Here is a 16,902-nt window from a genome sequence, read left to right as displayed (position 1 = left end):
TGCCTGTTTGGCCCTGTCAAGGGGGGGGTCATCGGATGGGGCCACAGTGTCTCTTGACCCCTCCTGTCTCAGCCTCCAATATTTATGCTGACGTAGTTTATGTGTCAGGGGGGCTAGGGTCAGTCTGTTATATCTGGATAACTTCTCCTGTCTTATCCGGTGTCCTGTGTGAATTTAAGTATGCTCTCTCTAATTCTCTCTTTTTATCTCTCTCTCGGAGGACCTGAGCCCTAGGACCGTGCCTCAGGACTACCTGGCATGATGACTCCTTGCTGTCCCCAGTCCACCCGGCCGCGTTGCTGCTCCAGTTTCAACTGTTCTGCCTGCGGCTATGGAACCCTGACCTGTTCACCGGACATGCTACCTGTCCCAGACCTGCTGTTTTCAACTCTCTAGAGACAGCAGGAGCGGTAGAGATACTCTTAATGATCGGCTATGAAAAGCCAACTGACATTTACCCCTGAGGTGCTGACTTGTTGCACCCTCAACAACTACCGTGATTATTATTATTTGACCATGCTGGTCATTTATGAACATTTGAACATATTGGTCATGTTCTGTTATAATCTCCACCCGGCATAGCCAGAAGAGGACTGGCCACCCCTCCTTGCCTGGTTCCTCTCTAGGTTTCTTCCTAGGTTTTGGCCTTTCTAGGGAGTTTTTCCTAGCCACCGTGCTTCTACACCTGCATTGCTTGCTGTTTGGGGTTTTAGGCTGGGTTTCTGTACAGCACTTTGAGATATCAGCTGATGTAAGAAAGGCTATGTAAATACATTTGATTTGATTTGAGTAGGAACACCTTCCCAATATTGAATCGTAGCCTTTTTGCCCTCAGAACAGCCTCAATTAGTCTTGGCATGGACTCTACAAGGTGTCGAAAGCATTCCACAGGGATGCTGTCCCATGTTGACTCTCATGCTTCCCACAGTTGTGTAGATGTCTTTTGGGTGGTAGGCCATTCTTGATGCATATGGGAAACTCTTGAGTGTGAAAAACCCAGCAGCGTTGCAGTTCTTGAAACAAACCAATGCGCCTGGCACATACTACCATACCCTGTTAAAGGCACTTAAATCTTTTGTCTTGCCCATTCACCCTCTGAATGGCACACATACACAATCCATGTCTCAATTGTCTCAAGGCTTAAAAATCCTTTAACCTGTCTCCCCTTCATCTATACTGATTTAAGTGGATTTAACAACAGACATCAAAAAGGTATCATAGGTTTTTACCTGGATTCACCTGGTCAGTCTATAACATGGAAAGAGCAGGTTGTAGTGGAGCAGGTTGAGAGCTTCAAGTTCCTTGGTGTCCACATCACCAACAAACTAGAATGATCCAAACACACCAAGACAGTTGTAAAGAAGGCACGACAAAGCCTATTCCCCCTCAGGAAACTAAAAAGATGTGGCATGGGTCCTCAGATCCTCAAAAGGTTATACAGCTGCAACATTGAGAGCATCCTGACTGGCTGCATCACTGCCTGGTACGGCAACTGCTCGGCCTCCGACCGCAAGGCACTACAGAGGGTACTGCGTACGGCCCAGTACATCACTGGGGCTAAGCTGCCTGCCATCCAGGACCTCTACTTTAACAATATATTGTTGTACATACTACCTCAATTGGACATTGGCTACCCGGAATATCTGCATTGTTCAGCCTGACTAACCGGTGTCTGTATGTAGCCTCGCTACTGTTACTATTCAGTTTTTACAGGTTTTTTTCCCCCTTACTTAACTATTGTTCACCTAATACCTATTTTTTACTTAAAAATTGCACTGTTGGTTAGGGCCTGTAAGTAAGCATTTTTCTACACCTGTTGTATTCGGCGCACGTGACAAAGAAACTTTGATTTGATGTTAATGTTTTGTATGCTCAGTGTATTTTGCTTGTTAGAATTCAGAATGGCCACTAGGTGGCACATTGAATCATCTTTCTCTCACACATACACACAGGGCCGCTGGAAAACGTGTGGCTACGCATACACATTCACACAGGGACGCTGGAAAACGTGTGAAAAAGCATACTTTACCACAGGACTTCTCAATCAGGTGTGGCGCTACTATTGATTTAGTTTAATAAAATGTATTGCCGCACATTTTTTAAAAGAGGGGCAAATAACCCATTTTTATTTTGTATTTTTATCGATTTGACAACTCATGCACAACTTCAGTACTAAACATCGAGTGCTGCTGCAGGCTCTGTGCTTGTCTTGATCAATCAGTCACGGAAATTGCAGTTTCGCGCGGACCAGGCACAAATCTCTCCTTTCTTCCGGTATTTATTTAGACAGCGCGATGAGCAAAAACTCATACATAAATGTAGCAGCATTAGTGATCTGACATGCTTTATTGGATGGAAACGAGACAATTTTTCAGTCTGATCAACTGTAGGCTACAAACAGCAGCTGTCCCTCTGGCCAAGGTAAACGAAGCGGTAAAGTTGTGCATTCATTGCCCATTTGTTTGTGAGAATGTAAATGGGATCAAATTTGGTTTATTTTTTTTTAAAGTAATAATTTCAAAGATATTACTGAGTTACAGTTCATATAAGGAAATGAGTCAATCTCGAGAAATTCACATGGCTGGGTAGGGGTGCAGCCATAGGTGGGTCTTGGAGGGCATAAGCCCAGCCACTTGGCAACCAGGCCCAGCCAATCAGAGTGAGTGGTTGGATTCACTGACAAATTCTCTAAAATTATGTTGGAAGCAGCTTGCAGTAGAGAAATGAACATTCAGTTCTCTGTCAATAGCTCGGGTGGACATTCATGCAGTCAGCATGCCAATTGCACGCCCCTTCAACTTGAGACGTCTGTGGCATTTTGTTGGGTGCACATTCTCAAGTGGCCTTTTACTGTCCCCAGCACAAGGTGCACCTGTGTAATGATCATGCTGTTTAATCAGCTTCTTATATGCCACACATGTCAGGTGGATGGATTATCTTGGCAAAGGAGAAATGCTCAATAACATGGATGTAAACAAATTTGTGCATCACATTTTTGAGAAATAAGGTTTTTGTGCAAATGAAAAATGTCTGGGATTTTTTTATTGCAGTTTCCCATGAAACATGGGACCAACACTTTACATGTTGCGTTTATATTTTTATTCAGGGTATATTCCAATTTGGCAGACTAGGCTAGACTTTTTCAATCCCAAATTATTAACTGGAATTAATCAATAAACGCAATAGCTGACAAGACTGTGAGTAATTGTTTTATTAGACCTACAGTTGCATAGGGCAGGACTACGCGATGCAAACCTGCATGATGCAAGTTCAGCCCTGTTGAGTTTTACTGTCCAATCATGTTGCTTTCTCTGTGTGTCACAGGAGGTTGGTGGCACCTTAATTGGGGAGAACGGGCTCATGGTAATGGCTGGAGCAGAATGTTATCAAACACATGGTTTCCATGTGATGATTCTATTCACTCGGTTTCAGACATCTATTATGAGCCGTCCTCCCCTCAGCAGACTACAGTGGCTGTGTTTAGGAACCCCCCAAGTTAAGATACACAGCACCAGTCAAAAGTTTGGACACGCCTACTCATTCAAGGGTTTTTCTTAATTTTTTACTATTTTCTACATTGTAGGATAATAGTGAAGACATCGAAGCTATGAAATAACACATATGGAATCATGTAGTAACCAAAAAAAGTGTTCAAAAATTATTCAAAGTAGCCACCCTTTGCCTTGATGACATCTTTGCGCACTCTTGGCATTCTCTCAACCAGCTTCACCTGGAATAGATTTCCAACAGTCTTGAAGGAGTTCCCACATATGCTGTGCACCTGTTGGCTGCATTCCCTTCAATCTGTGGTCCATCTGTTTTACACTTAGTGGGACAATCATTTGTTTCTCAAAAGTACAATGATCCAACACACCTCCAGGCTGTGTAAGGGCTATTTGACCAAGGAGAGTGATGGAGTGCTGCATCAGATGACCTGGCCTCCACAATCACCCGACCTCAACACAATTGAGATGGTTTGGGATGAGTTGGATGGCAGAGTGAAGGAAAAGCAGCCAACAAGTGCTCAGCATATGTGGGAACTCCTTCAAGACTGTTGGAAAAGCATTCCAGGTGAAGCTGGTTAAGAGAATGCTAAGAGTGTGCAAAGCTGTCACCTTTTATACAACAGATTAATTATGTCATACCATATTAGGTACAGAGTTTTACCTGGTTAGCTTATCAGATCAGGAAAAACTACAGGCCCCAGAAAATGATTTTCATCACACACACACACACACAACATTCATTCAACTCTTTTCTCTGTATACATCAATGATGTAGCAGCACCCACTCCAGCAGGTATATTTCACTGGTCACCCCCAAAGCCAATTCCTCCTTCGGCCGCCTTTCCTTCCTTCCAGTTCTCTGCTGCCAATGACTGGAACGAACTGCAAAAATCACTGAAGCTGGAGACTCACATCTCCCTCACCAGCAGTCAAGAGGAGCTCACAGATCACTGCACATGTATATAGCCCATCCAACTACCTCATCCCCATACTGTTATTTATTTTATTTTGCTCCTTTGCACCCCAGTATCTCTAATTGCTCACTCATCTTCTGCACATCTGTCACTCCAGTGTTTATTGCTATATTGTAATTATTTTGCCACTATGGCCTATTTATTGCCTTATACCACCCTTATCCTACCTCATTTGCACACACTAAATATACTTTTTCTATTGTATTATTTACTGTATGTTTGTTTATTCCATGTTTAACTCTGCTTTGATTTCTTGGCCAGGTTGCAGTTGCAAATGAGAACTTGTTCTCAACTAGCCTACCTGGTTAAATAAAGGTGAAATAAAAAAACTGCATTAAAACACAAAATCAGATTTCATGGAATACTTGATATGATTAATCATGTAGTTTACAGTACTGTATTGCTAACAAGCAAACATTTACAGTTGAAGTCGGAAGTTTACATACACTTAGGTTGGAGTCATTAAAACTTGTTTTTCAACCACTCCACAAATTTCTTGGTAACAAATTATAGTTTTGGCAAGTCAGTTAGGACATCTACTTTATGCATGACACAAGTCATTTTCCCAACAATTGTTTACAGACAGATTATTTCACTTATAGCTCACTGTATCACAATTCCAGTGGGTCAGAAGTTTACATACACTAAGTTGACTGTGCTTTTAAACAGCTTGGAAAATTCCAGAAAATGATGTGGCTTTAGAAGCTTCTGATAGCCTAATTGGCATCATTTGAGTCAATTGTACCTGTGGATGTATTTCAAGAACTACCTTCAAACTCAGTGCCACTTTGCTTGACATCATGGGAAATTCAAAAGAAATCAGCCAAGACCTCAGATTTTTTTTTTAGGCCTCCACAAGTCTGGTTTGTCCTTCCAAACGCCTGGAGGTACCGTGTTCATCTGTACAAACAATAGTACGCAAGTATAAACACCATGGGACCACGCAGCCGTCATACCGCTCAGGAAGGAGATGCGTTCTGTCTCCTAGAGATTAACGTACTTTGGTGCGAAAAGTGTAAATCAATCCCAGAACAACAGCAAAGGACCTTGTGAAGATGCTGGAGGAAACCGGTACAAAAGTATCTATATCCACAGTAAACAGAGTCCTATATTGACATGACCTGAAAGGCCGCTCAGCAAGGAAGAAGCCACTGCTCCAAAACCGCCATAAAAAAAGCCAGACTACGGTTTGTAACTACACATAGGGACAAAGATCGTACTTTTTGGAGAAATGTCCTCTGGTCTGATGAAACAAAAATAGAACTGTTTGACCATAATGACCATCGTTATGTTTGAAGGGAAAAGGGGGAGGCTTGCAAGCCAAAGAACACCATCCCAACCGTGAAGCACGGGAGTGGCAGCATCATGTCATGGGGGTGATTTGTTGCAGGAGGGACTGGTGCACGTCACAAAATTGATGACATCATTGGTAGGAAAATTATGTGGTTATATTGAAGCAACATCTCAAGACATCAGTCAGGAATTTAGAGCTTGGTCGCATATGGGTCTTCCAAATGGACAATGACCCCAAGCATCCTTCCAAAGTTGTGGCAAAATGGCTTAAGGACAACAAAGTCAAGGTATTGGAGTGGCCATCACAAAGCCCTGACCTCAATCCTATGGACAATTTGTGGGCAGAACTGAAAAAGTGTGTGAGCACTAAGTTACACCAGCTCTGTCAGGAGGAATGGGCCAAAATTCACACAATTTATTGTGGGAGGCTTGTGGAAGGCTACCCAAAACGTTTGACCCAAGTTAAACAATCTGAAGGCAATGCTACCAAATACTAATTGAGTGTATGTACACTTCTGACCCACTGGGAATGTGATTAAAGAAATAAAAGCTTAAATAAATTATTCTCTCAACTATTATTCTGACATTTCACATTCTTAAAATAAAAAGTGGTGATCCTAACTGACCTAAAACAGGGAATTTTTACTCTGATTAAATGTCAGGAATGGTGAAAAACGGAGTTTAAATGTATTTGGCTAAAGTGTATGTAAACTTCCGACTTCAACTGTACATTGCTTTAAATTGAGATATATCCTCTATTTCAGTTCTGATTAGTGGGAGTTCGCTCAAGGTGTTATTCTGTTGTCCACTGACAGAATACGGTGTTGGATATGCCAGGCTAGCTGCAGCTCAGTGTTAGCCTGGAGCTGGGCCGGTACTCATAGTAGGTTGATGTCCATTCATGTCCACTGACTGTGACCGTGGAGCGGCAGGTGAGCTGGACTGTCTCTGTCCTGTCCTTGCCTTGCCTTGAATGTGCTGTAGGTCTACCCTGTGGAAGAGATAGCAAGGGGTTAGACAAATCCACGACACATTCAACATAAGTATCGATATCTGAATATTAGGCTCATATAGTTCAAATATTGAAGTAGCCAAATTAAATAAGTTAGCCTACTGAGAAAAGAGAAGATCTATTTAAACAGTTTTGCTTATATATGAGAGCGGAGGAGGACACACCCTGGTCCTGTTCCGTCTCCTTCGCTTATACTGGGGTGTCTTCTCAGTAGGCCTGGTCTCTTTCACTAACACCAGTCCAACAGAGGGTGCTGCCCATCTTTGTCCTAGGGGAATAAGAAACTGAACCTGCGCGCTCTTCCGAATTTAGGTTGACAACCCGTTGTGACCTCCGTAGTCTAGGGAGGGCAATGTTTGGACCCTGAGGGACAGGGATGGGGTTTAGTCTTCTGGGTGGCACTGGCACATTAGGTTGACAACCCATTGGGACCTCCGTAGTCTAGGGAGGGCAATGTTTGGACCCTGAGGGACAGGGATGGGGTTTAGTCTTCTGGGTGGCACTGGCACTTTAGGTTGACAACCCATTGGGACCTCCGTAGTCTAGGGAGGGCAATGTTTGGACCCTGAGGGACAGGGATGGGGTTTAGTCTTCTGGGTGGCACTGGCACATTAGGTTGACAACCCATTGGGACCTCCGTAGTCTAGGGAGGGCAATGTTTGGACCCTGAGGGACAGGGATGGGGTTTAGTCTTCTGGGTGGCACTGGCACATTAGGTTGACAACCCATTGGGACCTCCGTAGTCTAGGGAGGGCAATGTTTGGACCCTGAGGGACAGGGATGGGGTTTAGTCTTCTGGGTGGCACTGGCACATTAGGTTGACAACCCGTTGGGACCTCCGTAGTCTAGGGAGGGCAATGTTTGGACCCTGAGGGACAGGGATGGGGTTTAGTCTTCTGGGTGGCACTGGCACATTAGGTTGACAACCCGTTGGGACCTCCGTAGTCTAGGGAGGGCAATGTTTGGACCCTGAGGGACAGGGATGGGGTTTAGTCTTCTGGGTGGCACTGGCACATTAGGTTGACAACCCGTTGGGACCTCCGTAGTCTAGGGAGGGCAATGTTTGGACCCTGAGGGACAGGGATGGGGTTTAGTCCTCTGGGTGGCACTGACACATTAGGTTGCAAGGACTGTGTTGAAGACGCCGGCTCCGCATATGCCTCCTGTGGGGGCACTGGGGGCATTCACATGAAAAGAGTCGTTAGACAATTCTGAGACACCAAACCCATTTCGGTAGCAATAAAAAAATGGTGCGCAAAAACCTTAAACGTTATCCAGCCTAGACCTACCTATATTTTATCCAGACGGTAACACGGTTTATTTGGTTGTAACCACAGACTATTTGTCTTTTAAAAATATCGTTGTCCTGTCCAGCACTTTATGGGCAGCACGGCCATTAGCACATTTTGATGAGGCGGGAAGCGTGAGAAACCATGTTATTTACTGTGACAAAGACAACACTTGAATCGTCAAGAGCACATTACATAAGCAATTGACTGGTGCGTCATTTGGGTAGGCCAAAACTGTATCTCATAGACTCCCAACGTAAATGCAAAATGGTACATCATGTACGCAATTAATACCTACAGCATGCTATGGATGCTCAGTCATGAGAGGAGGACCAAAGGCCGAAACTGTAATAGATGGTCTGTAATTTTCTTAACTCCACGGCTTAAACATTTGGTTGCAATTCAAAAGTAGCTGGACATCGTGAAAGTGTGGATGATACCTGGTTAAAGAGTTTGTCTAACTCAGGGAGGAACATAAGGGAAGCCCGGGGGAAGGTCACTCAATACAAGATACTACATACATGAGGTTATATTGGACTCCAACAAGGCTTCATAAAATGGGTTTTGTCGACAATAATCTGTGCTGGAAATGTACATTTGACACAGGGACATCCTTACAGGCTATATAGGAATGTATAGCTACGTTTCTGGAAGGATATTCTGAAACATTTGGGAGAATGGTCAGAATCAACGATCCCGGTTTCACCGATAATATGTCTCTTAGGTGACAACATAGTTACCTAATGTATCAAATAAGGAATTTTCACTGATCACTGTTGGTATCATTACAGCTTCTAGATTGATCCTTCTACTTTGGAACAGCCATGCCGCTCCTACTATGAAACAGTGGATAGAATCAATGCTGGAAGTGGATAGAATCAATGCTGGAAGTGGCATCTTATGAACAAATGCTTGCTGGAATCACTGGTAGAAGTGAAAACGTTAAGAGAATCCGGACACACTTTCTTGGTCATGTCGTTTCTGGGATTGGGAGGTGATAGTCCAGGTTGAATGTTAATAATGTGCTTGTGAACCCATATTGTATTGTATCTTATGCAATGCTGAAGTAGTATTAGATTGTGAATGCGTGTTATCCTGGAGGGTATGTCTGGATGTCATGCTCAATGTTTTTTTATGGCTTTACAATGTGTTTGTTTGATTTTAAAAAAGGACTAAACTAATAACTTAAATAACCCCAATTTGTTTTTGCTGGACATCATTCTAGCCCATGTAGCCTAATGAACAGGAGGAAGTAAAGAATGGGGCAAATGTAGAGGTGGGGCTGAACAGTCTAAAGGCAGGCTGGGTGTGTTGAGTTCTTCTCGCCCTATTTTGCCCACAGACTAGTCCTACATTTGGCACACGTACAGACACGCTTACCCCCTGCCCCACCAGCCAGACACAGGCCCAGCTGAGCCCTCTGGGTGAGTGATCCTTTATGAGTGGTGATGGTGGGGGGCTCACCTGCCCCAAATGCAGAGTGTGTGACTGAGAGGGTTGTGTGTGTGTGTGCGCGCGCATATATATGTCTGTTTGTGCGTTCCCATGCTTGTGTGTGTGTGTGTGTGTGTCCTATAGGGGCTTTATATGATAGTGAAAATGCCCGCGGGGAGCTGCCACAGGAGAAGTACTGGACATGCCAGTGCCAAGTCTTAGAGACAAGAGGAATACATTGAGGAGCGGGGGTAGACAAGGTTTTACCATCAATCAGGGAATGCCCATAAAAGTGGCACCCTGCCATTTTGATTCTTATACTCAGTATGGCCCATCCAGACAACCCATACACTATGTCTGTGCTAAGACCCTCCATTTTGATTGTCATACTCAGTATGGCCCATCCAGACAACCCATACACTATGTCTGTGCTAAGACCCTCCATTTTGATTCTCATACTCAGTATGGCCCATCCAGACAACCCATACACTATGTCTGTGCTAAGACCCTCCATTTTGATTCTCATACTCAGTATGGCCCATCCAGACAACCCATACACTATGTCTGTGCTAAGACCCTCCATTTTGATTGTCGTCATCGGTTTCATCCCACAGCTTGTTCCACACGCTTCTTTTTTATATGGTTCTGGAGGAATAAGAAATATTATAAACTGGGTGGTTCGAGCCCTGAATGCTGATTGGCTGACAGCTGTGGTATATCTGACCATATATCCCGGGTATGGCAAAACATGTATTTTTACTGCTCTAATTATGTTGGTAACCAATTTATAATAGCAATAAAGCACCTCTGAGGTTTGTGGTAAATGGTCAATATACCACGGCTAAAGGCTGTATCCAGGCACTCCACGTTGCATTGTGCCTAAGAACAGCCCTTAGCCGTGGTATATTGCCCATATACCACCCCCCCCCCCCCCGGCCTTATTGCTTAATTCTACCACAAGTCATTTTTTTGTACCCATAGAGCAGTAGACCAAGATACTTTTATATGTTTGTCTGGAATATGGTGTTTGTGTGTGTGTGTGTGTATTTTTGTTGTTGCTTATGCTTGTTGTTCCTCCTGAGTGTTTGCTTGTGTCTGGGCCACAGTTTCCTCCTGCGCCCTGCTAGAGTTTGATGTTTAGTTTGATGACTGAGGCTCTTTGATCCAAGGCTGTGTAGATTCAGGGAGCGGAGACAGACTCCTGCGGCCCCAGAGCTAAGACATAGTTATATATACGCACGCACGCACAGATACACACACACCACTGGAACACAGAGAAGGGAACAGGCATCGCTGCTAAGCAGGTGTCACGTTCAAAGCCCATATAGAGTTGCATGAACAGCAAAATTGCAACATTTTGTTTATTAATGGCTGAACACTTACAGCGAACCACTCCTCTCATGGCTTAACCTATAGCGTTGCGGAGTCCTTACTTCCTTTTTTCCGGGGGAAACGGAAGTTAGGTTGAAAAATACTGTATCCAAAAATACTGTAACCAGAAACATCTGCTTTCTGCCAACGCCGCTAAGGGCGCTCATGGCTAAGACACAGTTATAAACGTTGGAAAACATCTGAATTATGAATTCAACTCAGGCCACGTGGTGAAAATGTAGCACAATGTTTAATTAGCCGTCTCTTCTCACCATCTTTGCAACCAGATTGTGTGTCAGTCGTTCCAGATATGGCTACATGTTTATTGATGGGCTCTTTGAAAAACCCGTTGACTTTATTCCTCCAGTGATATATGTTTTACTGCTTTATTGCTGTTTTAAACACCAAATACTAATCCTCCTCAGTTTATAGTTCACAGCCAAAATGGTGCCACAGTTTCTTGTTCGCCGTTTCATCAATAATGAGTAACAGCCACAGAAAGACAGTAACAGAATCGCTAGTCGAACCACTAGACAGAGATGAGAGAAACCGATCAGTGTTCACAGTGTTTGAGGAGGGGGGGGGGGTTAAGACTGGGGTGAGTCAATAGAAAGCTCCATCGACCAAGTATAGACCGATCAGTGTTCACAGAGTTTGAGGGGGGTTAAGACTGGGGTGAGTCAATAGAAAGCTCCATCGACCAAGTCAGAGATGAGAGAAACCGATCAGTGTTCACAGAGTTTGAGGGGGTTAAGACTGGGGTGAGTCAATAGAAAGCTCCATCGACCAAGTATAGACAGAGATGAGAGAAACCGATCAGTGTTCACAGAGTTTGAGGGGGGGGTTAAGACTGGGGTGAGTCAATAGAAAGCTCCATCGACCAAGTAAAGTCACTGCATAATCCCACATTTCCGGTGGATAAAAGTGACCGTTGTCACCCATCGCTCTGCCACTTTCTATTTCTCACTCAGGTCTGCCTCTTTAAGGGAGCAGGGGCTGCTGGGATGGCAGACTGTTGGGGGGTGGCCCTGCAGGACCATTTGTGCTGAAGCTCATTTGCACATCGACACTTAATTGGCTACAACAATTAATTAATGTGTTGGAAAGTTGGCACAAAAAGTTCATTTAAGAGGGTTTTAATAAGCAATTAGAGGAAAACCAGGAGAGAAAGGGAATTACCAGACTGGAAAAGAGGAGAGATGGAGGGAGGAGGAGAAATAGAGATGGAGGGGAAAACCTGATCACAAAAGGCAGGTGTATGTTTTGATCAAATATATCGGTCAAGTTCAACTCTCTCTCATGACCGAATGTGAAAAGCATAGTTTTCAATACATAACAAATTATCTGAGGTCATTATTCTCCTTTCTGACAATGTCGTTACTGTTATTAAGTAGACTTAAGCCTCATGCTATATGTAGTGTGTGCTGCACCCTGACCCCTGACCCCAGACCCAACTTGTCCCGGCGCCAGCCAGGCCCAGTGTAAAATATCACATGACTAATGAGAAGAGGTGGTTGGAATCCTGGGGAAGATGTCCTTGGAAGACGAATGCATTTTCAGCAGAATAATTAACTTAATTAACAAATTCACATGCATATTCATCAGCCTATTAATGTCTGCTCTGCGCTGCTTGATGAGCAATGCGGTAATAACCATTTCATTTGCATACTGCGATCACACTACTCTCTCCCGTCCCCAAAAAAGAGAGAGGGAAGGAAATTCAAAAAACGGGTGAAATAAGACGCACTCATGAACACTCATACTGTCGCTCAAACTTACGTACACTTATACTATACACACAGGTACATGTAGTCAGTACCTACAGTACTCACAACCCCACATTCAAACGTTCAGTTTAACTAGAGCTTCTGCTAGTTGTGTATGCAGTGAATAATGTAGTTCCTGCTGTCTATTAAGTTTCAACAGCTGTGAGTATTGGTATTAGGCTCAATAGGAAAGTGAGATGGGGGTCTACCCTCCCCAGCTGTCTCGGTCTTCACTCTCACTCCCTCTCTCTCTTGCTCTTGTTTCCTGTTTGCGTCTCTCTCTCCATGTTATTAATTCATCTCTAACATACTTGTCTTTTATTTATTTATTTGTTGCTTTTTGAAGTTTCTCTCGTCTGCCTGTCAGTCCGTGTTTGTGGGAGAGTGTGTGTGGATGACTGTGTGAGCACTTGTGACAGTTTTTTTTGAGTGCTTGTGAACGTGTGCAACCTTCTCCTTTTTACAGGATATGTGTGTGTGTGCTTACGTTCTATCTGTCTCCATTGGTATTCTGAGTGGCACTGATTCTGTATGTGATGTTGTCACTGATGAACTGTTTGTGTGTATTACCTCAGTTTGTACACGCATCATGGGCTTGCGTAGATGTCTGTATATGTCTGTTAATGTCTTTGATGGAACTTGTATTTGATGGTGTTTGTATTGGGAGATTGCATGTCAAAATACAGCTTGTTCTTTATCTGTGAGCTTGAAAGAATGAGTGTGTGTGGTTTAAAATTGAAAGTGTGTGTGTAGATCTGTACTTGTATGGGTGGGATCTTAAGTAAGTGTCTGTGTTTTTAGTGTGCCAGGGAGAGTGTGTGTGTGTGTGTGTGTGTGTGTGTATAGATCTGTATGTGTATGGGTGGGATCTTAAGTAAGTGTCTGTGTTTTAGTGTGTGCCAGGGAGTGTGTGTGTGTATAGATCTGTACGTGTATGGGTGGGATCTTAAGTAAGTGTCTGTGTTTTAGTGTGTGCCAGGGAGTGTGTGTGTGTGGTGTGCCAGCTTGTGCTCAGACAGCAGCAGTTTGCGGAGCGAGAATAAAAAGTGAGGAGTGATGCCAAGTGAGTCCCAGGAGACAAATTCAGGGGATAGAGAGAGAAGAAAGAGGAAATAAAATAGGATTTCAGACACACACACACACACACACACAGAGACCCAGAGATGTGCTGTGTCGAACATACAAACAATCTAACACGCACAATGCACACAGTCACACCAACACATATAATTGTACTCATTTACAAACAAACGTTTGAATACTTTCATCAATTCATACACCAACACATCAGCACTGAGAAGGCCAAGTACACACAAACACACTTGCAGTCCATCCTTTCTTTTACCATCCCTCTCTCCCACTCTTTGTCAGAGGGTGGTGACACATTGTGTGCAGTGTGACACGGTGAGGTCTGGTTTGACTTCCAACTACTCCCAGCCTTCACACCTCTGCCCCCTACTGGGCTAGCTGCGTCACAGCACCTGACCTTCTTCCCTCCCCCCACTGCCTGCCAACTGTGTCCAATAGAAATGAATGGTAAATAATGTATTGTTTCATTTTGGAGTCTCTTTTATTATAATTAAGAATACAATATGTTTCTTAACGTTTCTATATGAATGTGGATGCTACCATTATTACTGATAATCCTGAATGAATCGTGAATATTGATGCGTGAGAAAGTTACAGATCCGAAACACAACCAAAACACAACCAAAATGAATATGGTACTAAATACTTAACTTTTTATTACTTTAATACACAAGTGAATTTGTCCAAATAATTTTTGTCCCCTAAAAAAGGGGTATAATATACAAAAAGTGTTGTAATATCTAAACGCTTCACCCGATATGGATGAAAATACCCTCAAATTAAAGCTGCACTTTAACCTCATAGTCATTGTTTGATTTCCAATCCAAACTTTTGGAGTATAGAGCCAAATGAAGAAAAAATGCTTCACTCTCTCAATACTTATGGAGGACATTGTATGTCATACATCGCCATAACTGTTGCTGCATACTGCTGTGTAAGCTCACCTCGGTCTCCAGTTGTACATGGAACCCAAAAGGTTGCTGAACGGAAACGGGGGCAGGTAGCCTAGTGGTTAGAGACTAGTAACCAGAAGGTTGCAAGATCAAATCCCCGAGCTGACAAGGTAAAAATCTGTCGTACTGCCCCTGAACAAGGCAGTTAACCCACTGTTCCTAGGCCGCCATTGAAAATAAGAGTGTGTTCTTAACTGACTTGCCTAGTTAAATAAAGGTCAAATATAAAAAACAGCTGAAGAGCCCATTTTTTCTAGGAGTTTACATTTCATGAATATCACAATGAATTGATCCAGAAGTTGAGGTCAACACTTTATTGGTTTCTGATGCAGCTGGAACCATTTAGTCACTTGTCAGTACACTTGTAAAAAATATTATATAAAACACAATTCTATACATATGTACAACAGCTAGCGATATCTATACCACAATGCAGTGGTGAGCATAATAGGCATTCATAATTATACTACAACATCAGTCCAACTGAATATGGATGTTGTGTTGGTTCCAGGTAGGTTCCAGAATGTTCTTCAGCTGGTGAACCTCTTCTTGTGTTGGGTAAGGGCAGCTGGTTTAGCAGGCTTTGGCACTGTGCCGATGTTGGCAGAGATGTTGAGTTTGGGGAGCTGTGATTCAGGCTCCTTGTAGACAACCGTCTGGTCCTTTCTAAACTCCATAGCCAGGTGTACAAGCCTCTCGTACACTTTCTTCCCCACCCACTGCTTGGACCTCTTGCAGAATATTTGTTTCTACTGCAAGTCTCTTGGAAAGTCATGAAGACTGATCACGAGGATGTGTAAAACATGAAGACTGATCACGAGGATGTGTAATACACGAAGATGATCACGAGGATGTGTAAAACACGAAGACTGATCACGAGGATGTGTAAAACATGAAGACTGAACACGAGGATGTGTAAAACATGAAGACTGAACACGAGGATGTGTAAAACATGAAGATGAACACGAGGATGTGTAAAACACGAAGATGATCACGAGGATGTGTAAAACATGAAGACTGATCAACATGAAGACTGATCACGAGGATGTGTAAAACATGAAGACTGATCACGAGGATGTGTAAAACATGAAGACTGAACACGAGGATGTGTAAAACATGAAGACTGAACACGAGGATGTGTAAAACATGAAGACTGATCACGAGGATGTGTAAAACATGAAGACTGATCACGAGGATGTGTAAAACATGAAGACTGATCACGAGGATGTGTAAAACATGAAGACTGATCACGAGGATGTGTAACCGTACAATCAAACATGTTCATCTTTAAACAAAAAAAGGGTACAGTAGACTGGTATTTGTTTTTTTATTTGTGAAAAGTTTGAGGTGGGGTTTGCCTTGTAGACAGTATAGTCGTATTGTTGTGTATGAGCACCTACAGTTGTACTGTGGAGTAGACAAGCACTGCCACCTATACAGTGAAAAGGCTAGAATAGTGTATTAACAGCCTCTCTCCCCTATGCCAAAGAACTGACTGCAAGGGTGGGAAAAGTTTGGCTGTGCAGGTAACCTAGTGGTTAGAGTGAAAAAAAAAACTGTCCTTCTGCCCCTGAGCAAGGCAGTTAACCCATTGTTCCCCGGGGCGCCGAAGACGTGGATGTCGATTACGGCAGCTCACCGCATCTCTGATTCAGAGCTGGGTTAAATGCAGAAGACACATTTCAGTCGAACAAGCCCTTTCCCGGTTTGTTTAAAAGTCAAATGATGTTGAGCTTATTCCAGGCTGAAAGCTTTCATGTAATGGGTCTACAAACTCTGTACTACTAAAGCTGGGGTCAAGATCATCATCAACATCAACAGCAGGATTAGTAGTCAGTGATTTGACTACTTTGTCCCCATCAATACACACTCAAAACACCTCATATCAATAGATCATGCATTCTAACCTTCACACGCAATACCCATCCCCAACAGGCACCAACACCATCCCCAACAGACACCCGTCAGGCACCAACACCATCCCCAACAGTCACCCGTCAGGCACCAACACCATCCCCAACAGACACCTGTCAGGCACCAACTCCATCCCCAACAGACACCCGTCAGGCACCAACACCATCCCCAACAGTCACCCGTCAGGCACCAACACCATCCCCAACAGTCACCCGTCAGGCACCAGCACCATCCCCAACAGACACCCGTCAGGCACCAGCACCATCCCCTCCTCACTAATACCTCCTTTTCTCCAATTGAG

Source organism: Oncorhynchus nerka, linkage group LG26 (genome assembly GCF_034236695.1).
Source record: "Oncorhynchus nerka isolate Pitt River linkage group LG26, Oner_Uvic_2.0, whole genome shotgun sequence".
Lineage (NCBI taxonomy): Eukaryota > Metazoa > Chordata > Actinopteri > Salmoniformes > Salmonidae > Oncorhynchus > Oncorhynchus nerka.
Note: the sequence above shows the minus strand (reverse complement) of the source record.